Source organism: Mastigoproctus giganteus, chromosome 3 (genome assembly GCF_048544385.1).
Source record: "Mastigoproctus giganteus isolate SK-2022 chromosome 3, ASM4854438v1, whole genome shotgun sequence".
Lineage (NCBI taxonomy): Eukaryota > Metazoa > Arthropoda > Arachnida > Uropygi > Thelyphonidae > Mastigoproctus > Mastigoproctus giganteus.
Genome location: NC_143577.1, coordinates 51,802,653 through 51,821,569, shown reverse-complemented (window position 1 = coordinate 51,821,569; position 18,917 = coordinate 51,802,653). Strand labels below are relative to the sequence as shown.

General features: G+C 38.9%; 1 protein-coding gene across 1 annotated transcript in view; it reads left to right on the top strand.

The window, feature by feature from the left end:
• Positions 1-16,363: 16,363 nt before the first annotated feature.
• The window catches only part of LOC150087959 (metal-response element-binding transcription factor 2-like), a 102,482-nt gene continuing 99,928 nt past the window's right edge, over positions 16,364-18,917 (top strand). Inside the window, exon 1 of the mRNA XM_090369980.1 lies at positions 16,364-16,440. The gene's annotated coding sequence lies outside the window, so the exon portion shown is untranslated. The remainder of the gene's footprint in view (positions 16,441-18,917) is intronic.

Below are 18,917 nucleotides of genomic sequence, written 5' to 3'. Positions count from 1 at the left end.
CCAGCTGAGCCTTAAACTTATTTAGGCTATCAACCTCTACCACAAGGGATGGAAGTCTGTTCCACCAACCAACCACCTGCTGGCTAAAGGCAAATTTCCGCACGTCTATCCTACATCTGTCTTTCCTCAATTTGAATTTATGCCCTCTCAGGTGATTTTTCTGAGCTAGAGGAAGAATCCCATCAGCATTGAGCATGCTTAAACCATTCAAGGCTTTATACACCTCTATCAGATCACCTCACTGGTGCCTAGTCTCCAGACACTGTAATTTGCAAAACTTAAGCCTTTCTTCATAAGAGCACCCCTTTGTTCCATTCACTAATCTTGTTGCCCTTCTCTGTACTCGTTCCAGCAGCTCTACATCCTTCTTGAAATGAGGCCTCCAGACCTGTATACAGTACTCTAGGTGTGGCCTGACCATCGCCTTATACAATGGAATAATCACCTCCTTATCCCTGCTGGAAAAATTCCTGTATATCATTGACAATACTCCATGAGCTACTCTTGCAGCCCGTCTGCACTGCTCAGAGAACTTCATATCTGCCTGCACAACCACCCCCAAGTCCCTTTCATTCTCTACCACTGTCAGTGTAGTACCACAGAGTTGATACGTTGCTCTGGGGTTGCTGTTTCCCATGTGTAGTACTTTACATTTGTCAATGTTAAACTTCATTTGCCACCTCTCAGCCCATCTGCTCAACCTTTCCAGATCCTGTTGCAGCAGCATAGTGTCAGTAGTGTCCTTGACAACCCTGCCAACCTTTGTATCGTCTGCAAACTTGGACATTAAGCCCGATATACCATCATCAATATCATTTATAAATACAGAAAACAATAATGGACCCAACACTGAGGATAATGGATAATGGAAAACAATAATGGACCCAACACAAAGACTATTTCCCTTTGGGAGCAATAGTCAAAAGGTGGCATACACTTTTGTGATACTACTTAGACTCTCGACTAAATGTTGTGGCCTTCAAAATCATTAAACCAAATAACCCTGTGTTAACTCTTTAACTGATATATAATTTTCATGGTAAACCCAGGCTGTCATAAATTTCAATCCGATTGTAATCTATTAGAATTCATTAGAGTGCAAATGTATAACACATTTGAACTGTGCAACCCCATTGTGTACCCACTGTTACCCATAATTTTGAAAATTCAAATACATATATGCATTTGACAGTTAATGCCCTATGGATCCCACTGGAGCTTAATTACACACTTTTCTTTGCCTTTTATTCAGCAGGTGCTGGTTTTGTATATGATGATGTCTAGCAAGAGTTTCTGATATTTTGGCCCATGAGTTTAAAATAGTTAAAAAAAAAAAAAAAAAAAAATAGAAATATTGGAACAACCCATATTGGTTGATAACTAAGTTGAACTAATTTTTGAACTATAATGCTTTCAAAAATTAGAAAGCTTTAAGAATTTTCAAAAATTCTTAATGCTTTCATTAGCTCTTTGGATTACACCAAAAGGTTAATGTAGAAATACAACAAATAAGCCATAAACTTGTTATCTAGCTTAGTTTCAATTTAAGAATTGAATAAGTTGACTTTTTTCATTTTATTCAATAGTGTGATTTACATTTAATACATTCTGTTGAAACTAACCACCTCACTGCATGAAGAGAAACAAGTTTAATTTAGTAAATCCAAATTAAGTAGGTAAAATTTAGCTCCATAACATTAAATTTTGATTGACAAAGTGAAGTGTTTAATTTCAACATCATAAATAATTACATGTAAAGCATGCCCACCCTAACTCATATTAATGCAGATTTTCTGTCATTTTATTTTTAAATAAAAAGTCACATTCAGAATATTGTTTTTTAATAATAAAATTTAGGCAATGTCAGAGAAGTATATAAATGAAGAAACAGATGGTCTTCAGAATGTGAGAGAGAATCAAGAGAGTGTTTGGACACAGACTGAAAGCACATTATCAGATGATGATGATAAGGAGAAACTAGATAAAAGAAAGTTTAAAGTCAGTTGTGATGTACTGGTACGTTGGACTGATGGATTATTTTATCTTGGCAACATAATTGAGGTAAAAATGTAGAATGTATTTCTTCTGAAGTATTTTTTATTTTCATTTTTTACCCATGGATTGTTATACTAATATATTTAAATTATTTACTATTACTTTGTTTATTGGTAGAATCCTTTTTTGTAGTAACTATAATCTTAAGTTACAAAAAATGAAAAGTAATAACAATACTGATTATTTAATTCATAGTTTTATTATAACTCTAAATTGCATTGGGCATTGGTGGAAATCGTTGTAAACTGAAGTTGTGCACTTAAATCAATTTCCTGATGAGAATGAGAACATGTTTTGAGAATTTTTTGAGAATGAGAACTTTTTCTGTTTTATTAACTTAAATTGGCATATTAACTTATTTTCTAGAGTAGCTTTATATTCCTAGTTACGATACTTAGTTTAAATTTTAACTTAGATAGAGATTTTGTAGGTTATTACTTAGTATCATTAAGGGTATTCAATCCACGTGTTTTACAGGTTTTGCAGCTCTGGTGAACGGAAAGTTTTTTAGCTATATTTAGCCACTTAATTGCCTAATTGTTATATTAAATTATTTTCTATAAGTATCGTATAGACTTAGTCAAGATCCTTGGTTTATTCTGAATTCAGACAGCGAGATTTTGGAAGTTAATTAATACTTAAGTGTCCGTAGATTTACCATTCATAACTTGCCACCATTGTTATACAATACAACATTATATCTTGAACTAGATAGCATTAGCTTAGTATAATATAGTATATAATATTATCAATTAATCAGTAAAATTTATTAATCTTGTTAAACTTCATTGTCAATTAAATTGTACTTTTTAACTAAATACATATAACGACTTAGATTTTACAAACGTAACATAATTAATTAATACATAACGATATGGAAGTTATATATTGGAACTCAGAGATAATACTCAATACTGAAAAAAAATATATAGATATATAGTGTTATAACTGGGTTGGGATACAAGTTTAGGGTTAAAATTTTGTAGTGGAATTGAAATTTTATTGAATTTGAATCGAAATCATGACTCAGACCAGAGCAGCAAAGCAAAAGGCTCAAGCTAATGGGAATGCTGTGGCTCAGAGGGAGAACTGAGGGGGGCAGTTGCCCTCTGAATCACAGCCTTTTAAAATGCACTGCTTGCTTGATGTTTGTGGAGCAATCAGATACGGGACATGATATTACCAAGGGGGATGTCTTTGTGTGTGCGCGATGTAAGGAGTGTGAGGAAATAAGGTGACAACTCAGCGTTGTTATAGGCCTGTATGAGAGCTTGAGGGACAGGGTGGATGCCTTCAAAGGGTCTAAATTGAGGGGCCCATCAAGCTCTCAGCTGCCCACATCAACGCCAGAGCTTGCACTTGATCATCACACAACACAGCGGCAACCCCCAAGGCAGAATGCTCTGGTCTCACAGGAACTAGTAGTTGTTGGTGACTATTGTCAGGGAAATGGGAAACATGGTATGTAAAAAGGATAGGTGGAACAGGAACAAGGTATGTCTGCCAGGGGCACAGGTTGATGACATTGTAGAGCGGATATCATCTTTTAAAGACACAAAAGGTGATATTGCTGTACACATTGGCACTAATGATATTAAGAGTAGAAGACCAGTGGAATTACTTATCAAGTACAGGTCACTGTTGAAAAAAAAAAGCCGTGAATTAGGGTTGATTTTGAAAGTGTCTACAATTCTGTCCAGACATGATAGGAAGGAGTATATGATGAGAGCCTTGTCGATCAATTCGGCCCTGGAAAGATTGTGCAAGGCTCAAGGGTTGGAATTTTTTTTAGCCTGGGCTGTACTTGTTAACAGGAGAGACTGCTTCTAAAGGGATGGGATACACTTAAATAGAAAGGGCGCAAGAATATTTGCTGATGCTATCGAGGCAGTGTTAGGTGAGTCAGAAAACTGCTAGCTCTGGGGGATACAAGGACTAATAGATTAACAGTAGCCACTGGCAGAGGTGAAAGTGATTTTTGCACTACTTCTATTGGAATGAGCAGCAGCCTGGAAAACAAGATGCATGGTATTTCAGAGACTGATGGGAGTCATTGCGGGATAAGTAAACACATGGGTTCTTTAGGGTAGCTAAGAATAGGAACAGGTGCATATATACTTGCGTATACACCAATGCTAGGAGTTTGGTAAGTAAATTTGATGGATTTGAGGTATTGCTCAAAACATCAAAGGCAGATATTGTCGGGATATCAGAGATGTGGTGTCACACAGATATAAGGAATGCAGAACTGGAATTTGGGTAGTACAATGCATACAGAAAGGATAGGAAGGGAGGAGGGGTTATGCTATTAGTTAAGAAACACAAAATCCAAGGAAATGAAGCCAGTCGACATCACTGGACAGTGCAGTGTGTGAGTCAGTTTGGTGTGACACAAGCATTGGGAGATCAAAATTGAGAGTAGGAGTGTGTTATAGGCCTAATGACTCTGATGAGTATAATAAGAAACTGTACAGGTAGAGTGGGCCAGTAAATTAGAGAGTCTTATAATGGGGGATTTTAATTTCCCAGATATTGACTGGAATTTGTGGGTTGGTAACTCACACACTAGTAAGGCTTTTGTGTATTTATTGGATGATTGTTTTCTACATCAGCATGTTCGGGAGGCAATTAGAGGGAGTAATACTCTCGATCTGATTATCAGTAGTGATTCTTCATGCATTAAGAATCTGCAGATAAAGGAACCACTAGATGATCACGGTGATCACAGTGTGCTGAAGTGGGATTTACTCAAAGAGGTAACTACCATCAGGGGTAAAAGGAAGGGTTTTTGCTTTCGTAAAGGCGACTACAGTGGTCTGAGACAGTATATAAATTCTATATGGTGGGACCAACTGATGATGTTACCAACAGCAAATTCAAAATGGGAAGCATTCAAAGAATTAATCTTGGAAGCTACTAGGCTTTATGTACCAACTAAGAAATATTGTTCAAGGTTTAGGCCTAAATGGATGTCAGATGAGCTAATGAGACATATGGCAGAGAAGAAAATGCATGGGATACATATAAATTAATGGGCGACATGGAAGCTTATGATAGATATTAGCTGGTCTGTAACCAAGTCACAAAGGGGATTAGGTAGGCAAAGGCAGATTATGAGAAATCTTTGGCAAAAGATGCAAAAAAAAAGAGCAAATAGTTCTTTACCTATGTAATCTCTAGAAGGACAGGGATGAATCAGATTGGTCCACTGGATATTGATGGTTCGATTGTTGATGATCCTGCTCAGGTGGCTAACAAACTAAATGAGTATTTTGCATCTACATTCACACATGAGGAGTTATTTAAGGAGGGGAATGCCAGAGGTGAATTGAACTCTGGCAGTGAGCTAGATGATTTTGTAATAACTGAGAGGAAAGTGGAGGAGAAATTGTTGAAGATAAACATAAAAAATGCACCTGGTGTGGATGGGATCTATCCAGTTATATTAAAGGAGGCAGCAAAGGAAGTAAGCAAACCCTTAGCCATAATTATGAGAGCTTCTTTGGACTCAGGGGAGGTACCCATGGACTGGAGATGTACAAATGTGACCCCAATTCACAAAGGAAGATTAAAGGGCGACACAAGTAATTATAGACCTGTTAGTTTAACTTCTGTTCCAGGAAAATTAATGGAGGCACTGGTAAAAGAAGCACTGCAGGATTATCTAGACAAGACTTCAGTTATAGCTTGGATAGAGCATGGTTTTGTTAAGGGAAAGTTTTGCCTCACCAATTTGATTGGATACTATGATGTGGTCACAAAGGAACTGGATGCAGGGAATAACTTTGATATCATATATTTGGATCTTAGAAAGGCTTTTGATACTGTTGCACATGGAAGACTGCTGAGCAAATTGGAGCAGTGTGGCATTGGAGGCAAATTGCTGCTATGGATGAAGGGATGGTTGAGTGGGAGAAGACCGAGAGTGGTAATCAATGGTCACTGCTCATCGTGCACTAATGTTATTAGTGGAGTCCCTCAGGGTTCAGTGTTGCATCCATTGTTGTGTTCTTTATTTATAAATGATATTGTTGATGGTATATCAAGCTTGATGTCCAAGTTCGCAGATGATACAAAGGTTGGCAGGGTTGTTAAGGATACTAATGACAGTACGCTGCTTCAACAGGATCTAGAAAAGTTGAGCAAATGGGCTGAGAGGTGGCAATTGAAGTTTAACATTGACAAATGTAAAGTACTACATATGGGAAACAGTAACCCCAGAGTAACATATAAACTCTGTGGTACTACACTGACAGTGGTAGAGAATGAAAATGAACTGGGGGTAATTGCACAGGCAGATATGAAGTTTTCTGAGCAGTGCAGATGGGCTTCAAGAGTAGCTCATGGTGTCTTGTCAATGATATAGAGGAATTTTTCTAGCAGGGATAAGGAGGTGATTATCCCCTTGTATAAGGCAATGGTCAGGCCACACCTTAAGTACTGTATAAGGGTCTGGAGGCCTCATTTTAACATTTGTTGGAACAAGTACAGAGAAGGCAACAAGATTAGTGAATGGAACAAAGGGTTGCTCTTATGAAGAAAGGTTTAAGTTCTGCAAATTACAGTGTCTGTAGACTAGGCACCTATGAGGTGATCTGATTGAGGTGTATAAAGCCTTGAATGGTTTGAGCATGCTCAGTGCTGATGGGATTCTTCTTCTTGATCAGAATGATCACCTGAGAGGGCATAAATTCAAATTGAGGAAAGACAGTTGTAGGATAGAAGTGCGGAAGTTTGCCTTTAGCCAGTGGGTAGTTGGTTGGTGGAACAGACTTCCATCCTTTGTCATGGAAGTTGATAGCCTAAATAAATTTAAGGCTGGGCTGAACAGGTATTTGGAACGAACGGAGGAGTGAAATGGGAGTTTTTTTTTTTTTTTTGGCTGATGCTTGCTTTCATAAGCTTTTCATAAGCTGCATAAGCTTGCTTTCTTGCATCATGTGCCTCTACTAATGCTTGGTTTGGTTTTTTTTAGGAGCAGGAGCAACTAAGGCCATATTGCTCCGGGAATATGCGGTGGTCATTCCCTGACCTTTCCGCATCCTCCGTATTTGGTGGTGACGGGCTCGAACCCCGGTCTAATCAAGAAGAGTGTGCTACGCACTACTGCTCCTTCCCACCTGGCTACGGAGGCGGCTACTAATGCTAATGTGCATGTTATTCTTATATGTAAATATGGGTGATTTTAAACAGAGAATTCTGAACATGCATCTCTCAATTCAATTGTTCATGAATGCTAAGCATGTTTAAGCAGCATTTCATTTATCCAATGGTATAGAGACACTTAGAGTAATTCAATGCAGTGAACAGTACTTGGTAGGGTGGGACTTAGCCAATCGGAGGCAGAGGTATTAAGGGCTCTGAACGTTCACCCAGAAAGGGAAATCCCAGTTTTTTAGATGCAGAGAGAGCAGTATTTGTGATGTGCATATGCCAAGAGAGAGAGATTAGAAGTCAGGGTAATCCCTAATAGAGATATGTGATCTTGTCTAAAAATCTGAGTGTCATCGAAGATAAGCATAGGAGCAGAAGAATCCTTTTTTGCAAGATATAAGACAGGACTGAGTTTTAGAACAATTGAAATTAAAGTTATCTTTCCCTCACTGGTGAATTATACTTCCGTGGAAAAAAATGTGTAATTCACCAGTTTTAGAATTCTTGAAAAAAATTATAGATGTGTCCTTTATGCTCCATGGAAACATCTATAATTTTTTTCAAGCATTTTTGCATGTGTATATAAGAATGAATAATGCAAGATGATGGAATATACTCTGAAATATGCTAATTAAGTTTTGTATACCATAAGAAAAAAGTTAGGGGAATCATTGCTTTAGAGTAATGATATTTCCTGAACTGATTTACCACTGAGGTCTCTAGACCTAAAATTGTATGTCACCTTAATCCTATTAATCATGGGATTAAGTTGATTGGTTTTGGTTTTTTTTTTTTTTTTTAGGAGCATTAGCAACTAAGGCCATATTGCTCGGGGATATGCGGTGGTCATTCCCTGACCTTTCCGCATCCTCCGTATTTGATGGTGACGGGCTCGAACCCTGGTCTAATCAAGAAGCGTGTTCTACGCACTGCTGCTCCTTCCCACCTGGCTACCGAGGCGCCCATTAAGTTGATGACCTACCGACCCTACCCAATGTGCAGTTTTTAAATACAGCATATTAATAAGCTGCATATTAGCAATTGAAAATATTTAATTAGTATCACTATTTCCTACATATTTTTAATTGATTATTTTAATATAAAGTTGATTAAAATTAGTCAGAAAACTGCTTCATTCCACTCCTTTATATTCCAAATCCTGGCTATACTACTGAATATGCCTATTTTAAAAAAATAAATAATAATAATAAAAAAAGAAAAAAGTATATATATATATATATATATATATATATATATATTATTTTCATCTTTAAAATTTAACTTTGATCTGAAAAACAAAAATAGCTGTGATCCGAATCTTTTTTAAGGTATCATAATTCATTTTTTTCTAGAAATTGTAACAGCAGACAAATATGCATATCTTTTTTAGCATTAGCATTAGTAGAGGCATATGATGCAAGAAAGCAAGCTTATGCAGCATCAGCCAAAAAAAAAAAAAAAAAAACCACTTCCACTTCACCCCTCTGTTCGTTCAAAATACCTGTCCAGCTGAGCCTTAAACTTATTTAGGCTATCAACCTCCACCACAAGGGATGGAAGTCTGTTCCACCAAGCAACCACCCGCTGGCTAAAGGCAAATTTCCGCACGTCTATCCTACATCTGTCTTTCCTCAATTTGAATTTATGCTCTCTCAGGTGATTTTTCTGAGCTAGAGGAAGAATCCCATCAGCATTGAGCATGCTTAAACCATTCAAGGCTTTATACACCTCTATCAGATCACCTCGCTGGTGCCTAGTCTCCAGACACTGTAATTTGCAAAACTTAAGCCTTTCTTCGTAAGAGCACCCCTTTGTTCCATTCACTAATCTTGTTGCCCTTCACTGTACTCGTTCCAGCAGCTCTACATCCTTCTTGAAATGAGGCCTCCAGACCTGTATACAGTACTCTAGGTGTGGCCTGACCATTGCCTTATACAATGGAATAATCACCTCCTTATCCCTGCTGGAAAAATTCCTGTATATCATTGACAAAACTCCATGAGCTACTCTTGCAGCCCGTCTGCACTGCTCAGAGAACTTCATATCTGCCTGCACAACCACCCCCAAGTCCCTTTCATTCTCTACCACTGTCAGTGTAGTACCACAGAGTTGATACGTTGCTCTGGGATTGCTGTTTCCCATGTGTAGTACTTTACATTTGTCAATGTTAAACTTCATTTGCCACCTCTCAGCCCATCTGCTCAACCTTTCCAGATCCTGTTGCAGCAGCATAGTGTCAGTAGTGTCCTTGACAACCCTGGCAACCTTTGTATCATCTGCAAACTTGGACATTAAGCTTGATATACCATCATCAATATCATTTATAAATACAGAAAACAATAATGGACCCAACACTGAGCCCTGAGGGACTCCACTAATAACATTAGTCCACGATGAGCAGTGTCCATTAATTACCACTCTCTGTCTTCTCCCCCTCAACCACCCCTTTATCCATAGCAGCAATTTGCCTCCAATGTCACACTGCTCCAATTTGTGTAGCAGTCTTCCATGTGCAACAGTATCAAAAGCCTTTCTAAGATCCAAGTATATAATATCAAAGTTATTCCCTGCATCCAGTTCTTTTGTGACTGCATCATAGTATCCAATCAAGTTGGTCAGGCAAGACTTCCCCTTAACAAAACCATGCTGTGTCTGAGCTATAACTGAAGTCTTGTCTAAATGATCCTGCAGTGCTTCTTTATCTTGACAGTAAGTGAGCAAGCACACCATTACATATGAAAGTACTAGAATGTTTATTATAGAAATCTTTTGTACAAAGTTAATTAAAATGAAGTCAAGTTAAATAGAATTAAATTAGGATGGAGCTTGTATTTTGAAAGCCACTTTGCCTTCTTTCTGTGCACTAAAAAATATAAAATTAAAACATCTATCTGTAAGGGAAAAATATTTGGCAGGTTTGAAAAGTAAAAATTTAACATCTTTGAAATGAATAGGATATTGAGGTAAGTGAGCTTTGCTATAAAAAAAAAAAAAAAAAAAATATATATATATATATATACATACATACATGGTGATTCACTACCAGTGCGACAAACGTGCAGGAGGTGTAGGGGGCACAAAGTCGAATCGGAATCACATAGCATTGCAGGGTCCGAAATGCCTTCGTCATGCGGTAGAGGACATTGAACGGGAGGTCGTGTGAACAGCGATCCCGCTGGAAGTCACCTTTTGCAAACCGGTTCCCGAGGCAGTAGGATGACGAGTATTCAAACGTTGTACTGGCCGACATGCACCTCGCGTATGGAGCTGCGGACTGTAACGGGAGCGCCGCTCTGCGCTTGTACCAGGAACGTTTCCCACACAGGCGTGCTCCTCATCATACGATTTTTGCACGTGTGCACAGAAGGTTACGTGAGACTGGTTGTTTCATGAGAGGTACCATGAATGAAGAGCGAACGACGAGGACGCCAGACAATGAGGAGAATGTCCTACGTCTTGCAAAAGGCAGTACGAGTACTCCAGCGATAGGCCAACGATTGGGTATTTCCCAATCCACTGTATGGAGGATACTGTCAAACAAACCAAATAAGTTCATACCATCTGCAACGTGTCCAATCATTGGAGCATGTGGATTATCCACTCCGGAGGACTTTTGCTACTTGGTTTCTTCAGTAGAGTGCGGCAGACAGCGCATTTGCTGTGTCCATATTGTTCACAGATGAGGCATGTTTCACAAGAGAGGGAACCTTCAATCAACATAACGCCCATTTGTGGACTTTGGAGAACCCCCATGGTACGCGAACACGTGCAACTCAATGCCGTTTCTCTGTCAATATTTGGGCCGGCATTGTGGAGACCACCTCATTGGACCATACCTTCTGCCTCCTCGTCTGGATGGTAGGGCATACTTGATCTTTCTACAGCAAGTCCTGCCTGAACGTATTGAAGAAACACATGTTCCTCAGTCGTTGCACCGCTTAATGTGGTTACAGCATGATGGGGGCCCCCCCCACATTACACCAATGATGTCCGCCAACACCTAAACGTTACATTTGGACAGCATTGGATAGGTCGTGGTGGTCCGGTTCATTGGCCTTCTAGATCGCTGGACCTATCATGCCTGGACTTCTTCTACTGGGGTCAAATGAAGACATTGGTGTACAAGACACCCGTTGATTCAGTTGAAGACCTCATCGCTCGCTTCTCTGTAACTGCCGGGGAGATTTGAGACACGCCAGGAATCTTCCAGAACGTTAGGGATTCCATGCGGCGGCGCTGTGAAGCCTGTGTGACTGCTTCTGGTCGAACTTTCGAACACCTTCTGTAGCATGGCTTTTGCCAATGTAAAACTTGTCATTAAAATGGTTTCTGTTACACTAACGAGTTGCTGTTTCTGTTCTTTTTCTTTGTTCACGCGACCTCCCGCATGACGAAGGCATTCCGGACCCTGCAATGCTATGTGATTCCGATTTGTCTTTGTGCCCCCTACACTTCCTGCAAGTTTGTCGCACTGGTAGCGAATTACCCTGTATATAAAATCTTATGTGGAGATGCCTGGATACAGATTTACAAAAATCTGTATTCAACTCACTTACATGAGGTTTAAAAAATACTTTGATTTCCAGTATTCTGGCATCATTTGTCAGCTTGAGAAGTGAGGGTTGACAGGCAATGTAGTAGTAGTAGTGACATGTGATGTAACAAAGCAAGTGTATGAGCTTATGCAGCATCAGCCAAAAAAAAAATAAATAAATAACACCATTCTCTCCAAATGCCTGTCCAGTTCTTCCTTAAATTTATTCAACCTATCTACTTCCACAACGACAGATGGAAGTTTGTTCCAGCAATTAACCACCCGCTGGCTAAAGGCAAATTTCCACACATCTATTCAACATCTGTCTTTTCTTAATTTGAATTTATGCCCCCTTAGGTTCGTAATCTGAACAAGTGGAAGGATCCCATCAGAATTCAGCGTGCTCAACCCATTCAAGGCCTTATACACCTCAATCAGATCACCACGCAGGTGCCTAGTCTCCAGCCACTGCAATTTGCAGAACTTAAGCCTCTCTTGGTAAGAGGATCCCTTCATTCCCCTCACCAATCTTGTTGCCCTTCTCTGTACACGCTCAAGTAAATCTATATCCTTCCTAAAATGAGGCCTCCAGATCTGTATGCAGTATTAGTATTATTAGTATTAGTAATGGCCGTATGGTGCAAGAAAGCCTATGGCTTATGCTGCACCAGCCAAAAAAAAAAAAAAAAAAAAAAAATCCGAACAAAACAATGATAAAAACAAAAATTAAATAAATAAATAAATAATAATAATTAATAAATAAATAAAAATAATAAAATGAAATTAAAAATTAAATAAAAAGGAAATTAATCCTATCATCCTATGCGCTTCCCTTACCCGAAAGTACTATCCAGATGACCTTTGAATTTCCCCAAACTGTCGGCCTCTACCACCCATGAAGGCAACTTATTCCAGTAATTTATAACTCGCTGGCTAAAATAAAACTTCCTGCAGTCCAATCTAAACATTTCCCTGCGTAACTTGAATTTATGTCCCCTAGTTCTAGCATCATTTATAATCTTGAAAATTTTGTCCTCATTCATTTTACTGATGCCTCTCAGAGCCTTAAACACCTCAATCAAATCTCCCCTAAGGTGTCTAGTTTCCAAACTCTGCAACCCACATATTCAAAGTCTTTCTTCATACGGACGCCCTTTTGCCGATCTCACCAGGCGAGTTACCCTTCTTTGCACCCTTTCAAGAAGCTCGATGTCTTTCTTTAGGTGCGGTCTCCATACTTGAACACAGTATTCCAAGTGTGGTCTAACATAGGCCTTATATAATGGGATTATCACGTCCCTATCTCTACTTGCAAAAGTTCGATAGATCATCGATAGGACACCATGGGCCTTCCTTGCAACCTGTTTACAATGCTCAGAGAATTTCATGTCTGACCGTATCGTAACACCCAAGTCCCTTTCCTCCAGTACTGGGTTTAGTTGAACTCCACCAAGTGAATAAGTTATTTTGGGATTACTGTTTCCCAGGTGTAATACCTTACACTTTGTTGGATTAAAGCACAGCTGCCATTTTTCTGACCATTCTTGAAGTCTATCTAGGTCTCTCTGAAGAAGCTCAGCTTGACAGTGATCATTAACTACTCTACCAATTTTAACATCATCTGCAAATTTAGACATCACGCCCTCTATCCCTTCATCAATGTCGTTTATGAAAATTAAAAACAACAGTGGTCCTAATACTGATCCTTGGGGAACCCCACTTCTTACATCAACCCAATCTGAGGAATAGCCATTTATCACAACCCTCTGCCTCCTGCCCTGAAGCCATCCTTCTATCCATCTAAGGATTTTTCCAGTGATTCCAACCTGTTCCAGCTTATAAAGCAACCGCTCATGTGGGACTGAGTCAAAAGCTTTGCTGAAATCTAAATAAACAATGTCGAAATTATTCCCTAAATCCAGCTCGTGAGTGACCCTTTCGAAATAGCGAACCAGATTTGTTAAACATGATTTTCCCTTTACAAAACCATGCTGAGTATCCTTGAGAATTTCAATTCGATCCAAATGATCCTGAATTCCACCCTTGATCAATGCCTCCATGATTTTCCCTACTACTGAAGTCAGACTGACAGGTCGATAATTTCCCACTTCACTTTTAGAGCCACCCTTATGTATGGGAGATACATTTGCACTTTTCCAATCCAAGGGAATCTCCCCAGAGTCTAGTGATGCTCGCATAACCAGCCTCAGTGGTTCAATGCACTCGCTTGCCGCCTCTCTCAAGATTATAGGGTATATTCCATCAACTCCAGGAGCCTTACTAGTCTGTAGGCTTGAAAGTTTTTTCATTAAATAATCTTGCGAAATTTCAATATCATTAATTACATATTTTTTAACTTCGCTCCCACAATTTCCCATTGCCACAAAAGGCTTTTCATTTGTAAATATCGATGCAAAATAACTGTTGAGTTCATCTGCAACGGCAGCTGGTGTATTTATTACTATCCCCTTTCCCTTACGTAAAGGTCCGATCTGGTTTGTCCTGCTCTTCTTGGCATTTATATATGTGAAGAATTCTTTATCCCCCCTCTTTGCTCTGTTTGCTAGTGATTTCTCATAAACTGCCTTTGCCTGTCGAACCTTTTCTGTGGCTCTATTACACATCACCTTGTAGCTGTTATAGGCTTCAGTACTTTTTATTGCTCTGTAACGTTTCCATGCCACCTTTTTCTGCTCAAGTAATGTGGCAACTTCACTATTCATCCAACTTGGAATCCTTCTCGTGGAGTATTTTTTTAATGGTATATACGCATTCAAGGCATCGGTGATTAATGTTTTAAAAGCGTACCACAGTTCAAATGTAGTCATTCTCTGCGCGATATCTACCCAGTTAATAGAGGCCATGTAGTACCTTAAGGCATCGTAATTTCCTTTTCTGAAATTAAAACCCATTCCTTTGCCTTTTACTTCTGCTACCTCTCTCGTCATCATCCACCGTAGAACTCTGTGATCACTTCCTGCTACTGGTTCCTCTACTGTCAGCCCTGTTATGTCATCTGATTCATGTGTGATGATGAGGTCTAGGATATTCTTTTCTCTAGTACTTTCCCTGACATGTTGATACAAATAACAGTCATCTAGTACTCAAGGCGTGGCCTGACCATTGCCTTCTCCATGAAGAGTGGTCCAGTATTCCTCTTAAAACAGTTTAAGATTTATTTGAATCTATTTTATGTACAATACAAGCTGTTTTAAAAGCAAAGGGTGACCCGACACTACATTACACATACCTGTAACTCTCATCACAGGTATTTCTGTTATTTTGTCCACTTTTGTGTATAATGCGTTTGTTAAATATAGTATTAATGTTCCTCTGTGATGACAATTTAACAATTTTGCCACTTGTCACTCATTTTGAGATATCTGTGTTTGAATCATATCAGACATTGGGGAATTCTTAAAGGCCTCTTTAATTAGGGCTGTAGTTAGATGATCTCTGGTGGAGGCAGTAGGCCCTGTGATTTTTTCTGATTTTTGGCTTGCACAACATATAAATCAGTCCTTGAGCACATGCTTGCTCATGAGAAAACATATGTACTAGAATATCCTAAGAATGGTGAACTACAATCTGCAGTCTAAGTAGCTGATATACGAAAAATTCATATGGACAAGAATAGTAACAATTTAACATGTAAAAATGACAGTTGTACTTTCAACATGAATGGCAAAAATTCATAATTAATAAAAAGGATGCAATTTGATGAATTAATAAATAGAATGCAGATATAATTGCAGTGTGTGCACTTCAAAATGGCAAACTTGACTGATGCTCGAATGTTGGCTAGCCTTGATTTTTATGGTTGTCAACCATTTAGGGTTTGAGGGCCGGATTAAGGATGAAATAGGCCCCTGGCCATATTTAAATTTGAGGCTCCTTTAATATATAAATTGCACATACATATAAATACAAATACTACATAGGTTTTTATATTTATATTGCGAATAATAATTCCTTGATAAAAATGTAAAATAAGAAGTCAAAAATGTTTTATGTTTTTTGACTTGAAAAATGAAGTAAAAATAAAAACAATTTTAACAGAAACTTTTGTTATTCATTGTACGATAAAAAGGTATAAGAATAAAATTTAAACACTTAAGTTAAGTTTAAGTATGCTTTTATATTACATGTTTTCTTGGTTTATTATTATTATTAGAAATTTTTATCACTATTTACACTGAAAATGGGGTCCCCTCTTCGGGTGAGGCCCTTAGCCATGGCCGGTTTGGCCGTAGCGTTAATGCCACCCCTGAGGGTTTGCATTATTTTATACTTGGTCATTGTTGAATAGGCTGGAAATCTTCTTTGTTTTTTGTTTAAATCTACAGTGCATCGCAGTATACTCGGCAAATAAGCTTATTAATTATGGCTACACATAGTTAAATATTTTATTTTGTAATTTCACAATGAGAGAAGATACTCATCTCTCTCTCAAAAATAAAATGAAAATTATTTTTCAGCAACATTTAAGTTATGTAGTGAATACCAAGTTAATTGGTCTATTTATATGATAAATTTATAACTCAAATATAATCTGTTTATATCGTAGGAAATATTTGAAAGCTTTTCATAATTATTGCCATATACTTTTATACAGGTTGATGAAGTATATCAGCGATGTGTTGTGAAATTTGAAGATAATTCCCAGTACTGGGTTGTTTTTAAGGATGTGTTTAAAGGTAAGTGTGATTAATTAACTTATTGCTCATATGAAGGAGCATCTTTTCATTTAAATTTAAGAGAAAAATTAAGATTTATAAGTTCTATAAAACCTTAGGAAATTTATATATTCCTCCATTGACTTAAAATTTTTCTCATAAGCACAGTATTATAATGCCAGGCTGTCCTGATGAACCTCAAAGAAAGCAAGCATATTTATCATAAAAAATGGACTTAAACAATAAATTCACTTGGAAATAGTATAATAAACATATGGAAATGTTTTCATGTGTAAATTCAAATCTAAATAAGAAAATTAACAATATAAAGTAGTAACATACACGTATAAGTTATAAATCCAGTTTAATGTAAGAATACAAATATATACTAACAGTAGCTTTCGAGACGCGTGTCTCTTCATCAGCTGACATTTAAATACAAAAATACAACGGATAAGTGCAATGAGCTGAGTGCGGAAAGTTAATCATGCGTCATTGTTGTTGCACGGACGTGCGCTGCTTTCTACTCCACTGATCATCTAGCATTAAAACGGTTGTCTCTAGGATGGGGTGTAGACGTATGCCTTTCTGGCGATTTAATGCCTTTGGATTGTTTACTATGTTACTAGTGACTCTAGCCATAGGTGGTGGCAAAAGTGTCTTGAGTGGTCTACTATTTCAAAGTCGTGTTTGGGGTCAAGATCATGGTTGGTGGCCCAAAAATGTTCCGTGACCGCGGACTGGTCAGTTTCGGCAACCAGATTGCTCTGTCGTGTTCCGTAAGGTGATCTTGGAGACGCCTTGATGTTTCTCCTATGTAGCAACTGTTATAGTCTCTACAGGTGATGCGATATACTACATTGCTGCGTAAGACAGGTGTGACAGGGGTCTTCACGCTGGAGACAAGTGAACGTAGGTTCCTGCAGGGTAATTGCACACATTTGATGTTGTAATTTCTAAGGACTTTCTAAGAAACGTAAGCATAGAAGCTAACTCCTTAAAGGCAAGCACATGTTCAAGTGATACAACTTCCTTCGTCTTGAACCTAAGCAGCAAACAACTATCTATCGAACAGCTGAATGTCTTATCCAACGGCATGAAATTCGCCGTCATACCATCCAAACCTCCATTCACACAGCTCGCTATGGGTATAGAAGCCAGTATTACTAACCTTCCCGAAGAAACTGCCAACGAGATCCATTTCAGGACTGCCGCAATCCTCCGCAGCACTCGAAAACTTACTCAAACCTTAACCATCGTCAACGTGCCACCCTATCATCTATAAGAAAAGACAACTCCATCGTTGTACTTCTTGCAGATAAAGGGCGCCGGACCGTTGTGTTAGACCAATCAACCTACCGAGAGAAAGCCCTGACCCTACTACTAGACCCAAACGTATATGAACCTCTATCTGATCCACCCATTAAGGTCTTGAAACGTCTAGAGACACATGTCAATAAACTCGTCCACACATGGTTTAAAGATAAGAAGATCTCGACTACAACTCAGCGTCTTCTACGTGCTACTGGCTGCCAACTACTGCAATTCTATGGATTACCAAAGATCCACAAACCGGGTATTCCCCTCAGACCAATAGTGTCGTGCTGTAGTGCCCCAACGTACGAACTGTCCAAGCATATCGCGTGCCTCCTCTCACCTCTTATAGGTAATACCTCGCACACCGTTAAAAATAGCAGTGAATTCATCCACCTCATTAAGGACCTTTCAATCCCTGACAATTTGATGTGATTTCTTTATTCACTTCAATTCCTGTCCAACAGGCCGTGCACTGTGCCAGAAGGCTCCTCAAGAACGACTTAAGCCTCCAATCCAGGACATCACTATCCACTGATGACATCTGTACCGCCCTCAACCTATGCTTATCAAGCAGAATCTTAACTTTTGAGGATTCAGTCTACCAGCAGGTACATGGCACTGCTATGGGTGCCCCTGTCAGTTCCGTAGTAGCCAACATCGCCATGGAAGATCTGGAGGAGCAGATACACCGGAACTCACCTACACCTATTACAACATGATGTAGATACGTTGACGATATTTTTACCGTAATACCACGTGGCTCTGAAACTGCACTACTGGAATACCTCAACTCCCTATCTAATTTCATCAAGTTTACCATAGAGTCAGAGGTGAACGGTACGCTCCCGTTCCTGGACGTCCTAGTGCATCGCGTAGGCCCATATCTAGAGACTTCAGTATACCGCAAACCTATGTGGTGCGGTCAATTCACTAACTACAGATCCGGCCACGCACCAAGCCATCTCAATAGCACTGCTTGCACCCTATTCTCCAGGGCTTGGAGCCATTCCAGCACTGATACAATTAGGCGTAACGAGATCTCCAGTGTGAAGGCGGACCTAACCAAGTGTAGTTATCCATCCCATGTGCTAAGCAGATGCCTATTACAGGCAGAAGAACTCACATCCAACCCAAGACCACCGAATCAAGTCGGTATATCGTCCGCCTACATTCCCTATTAT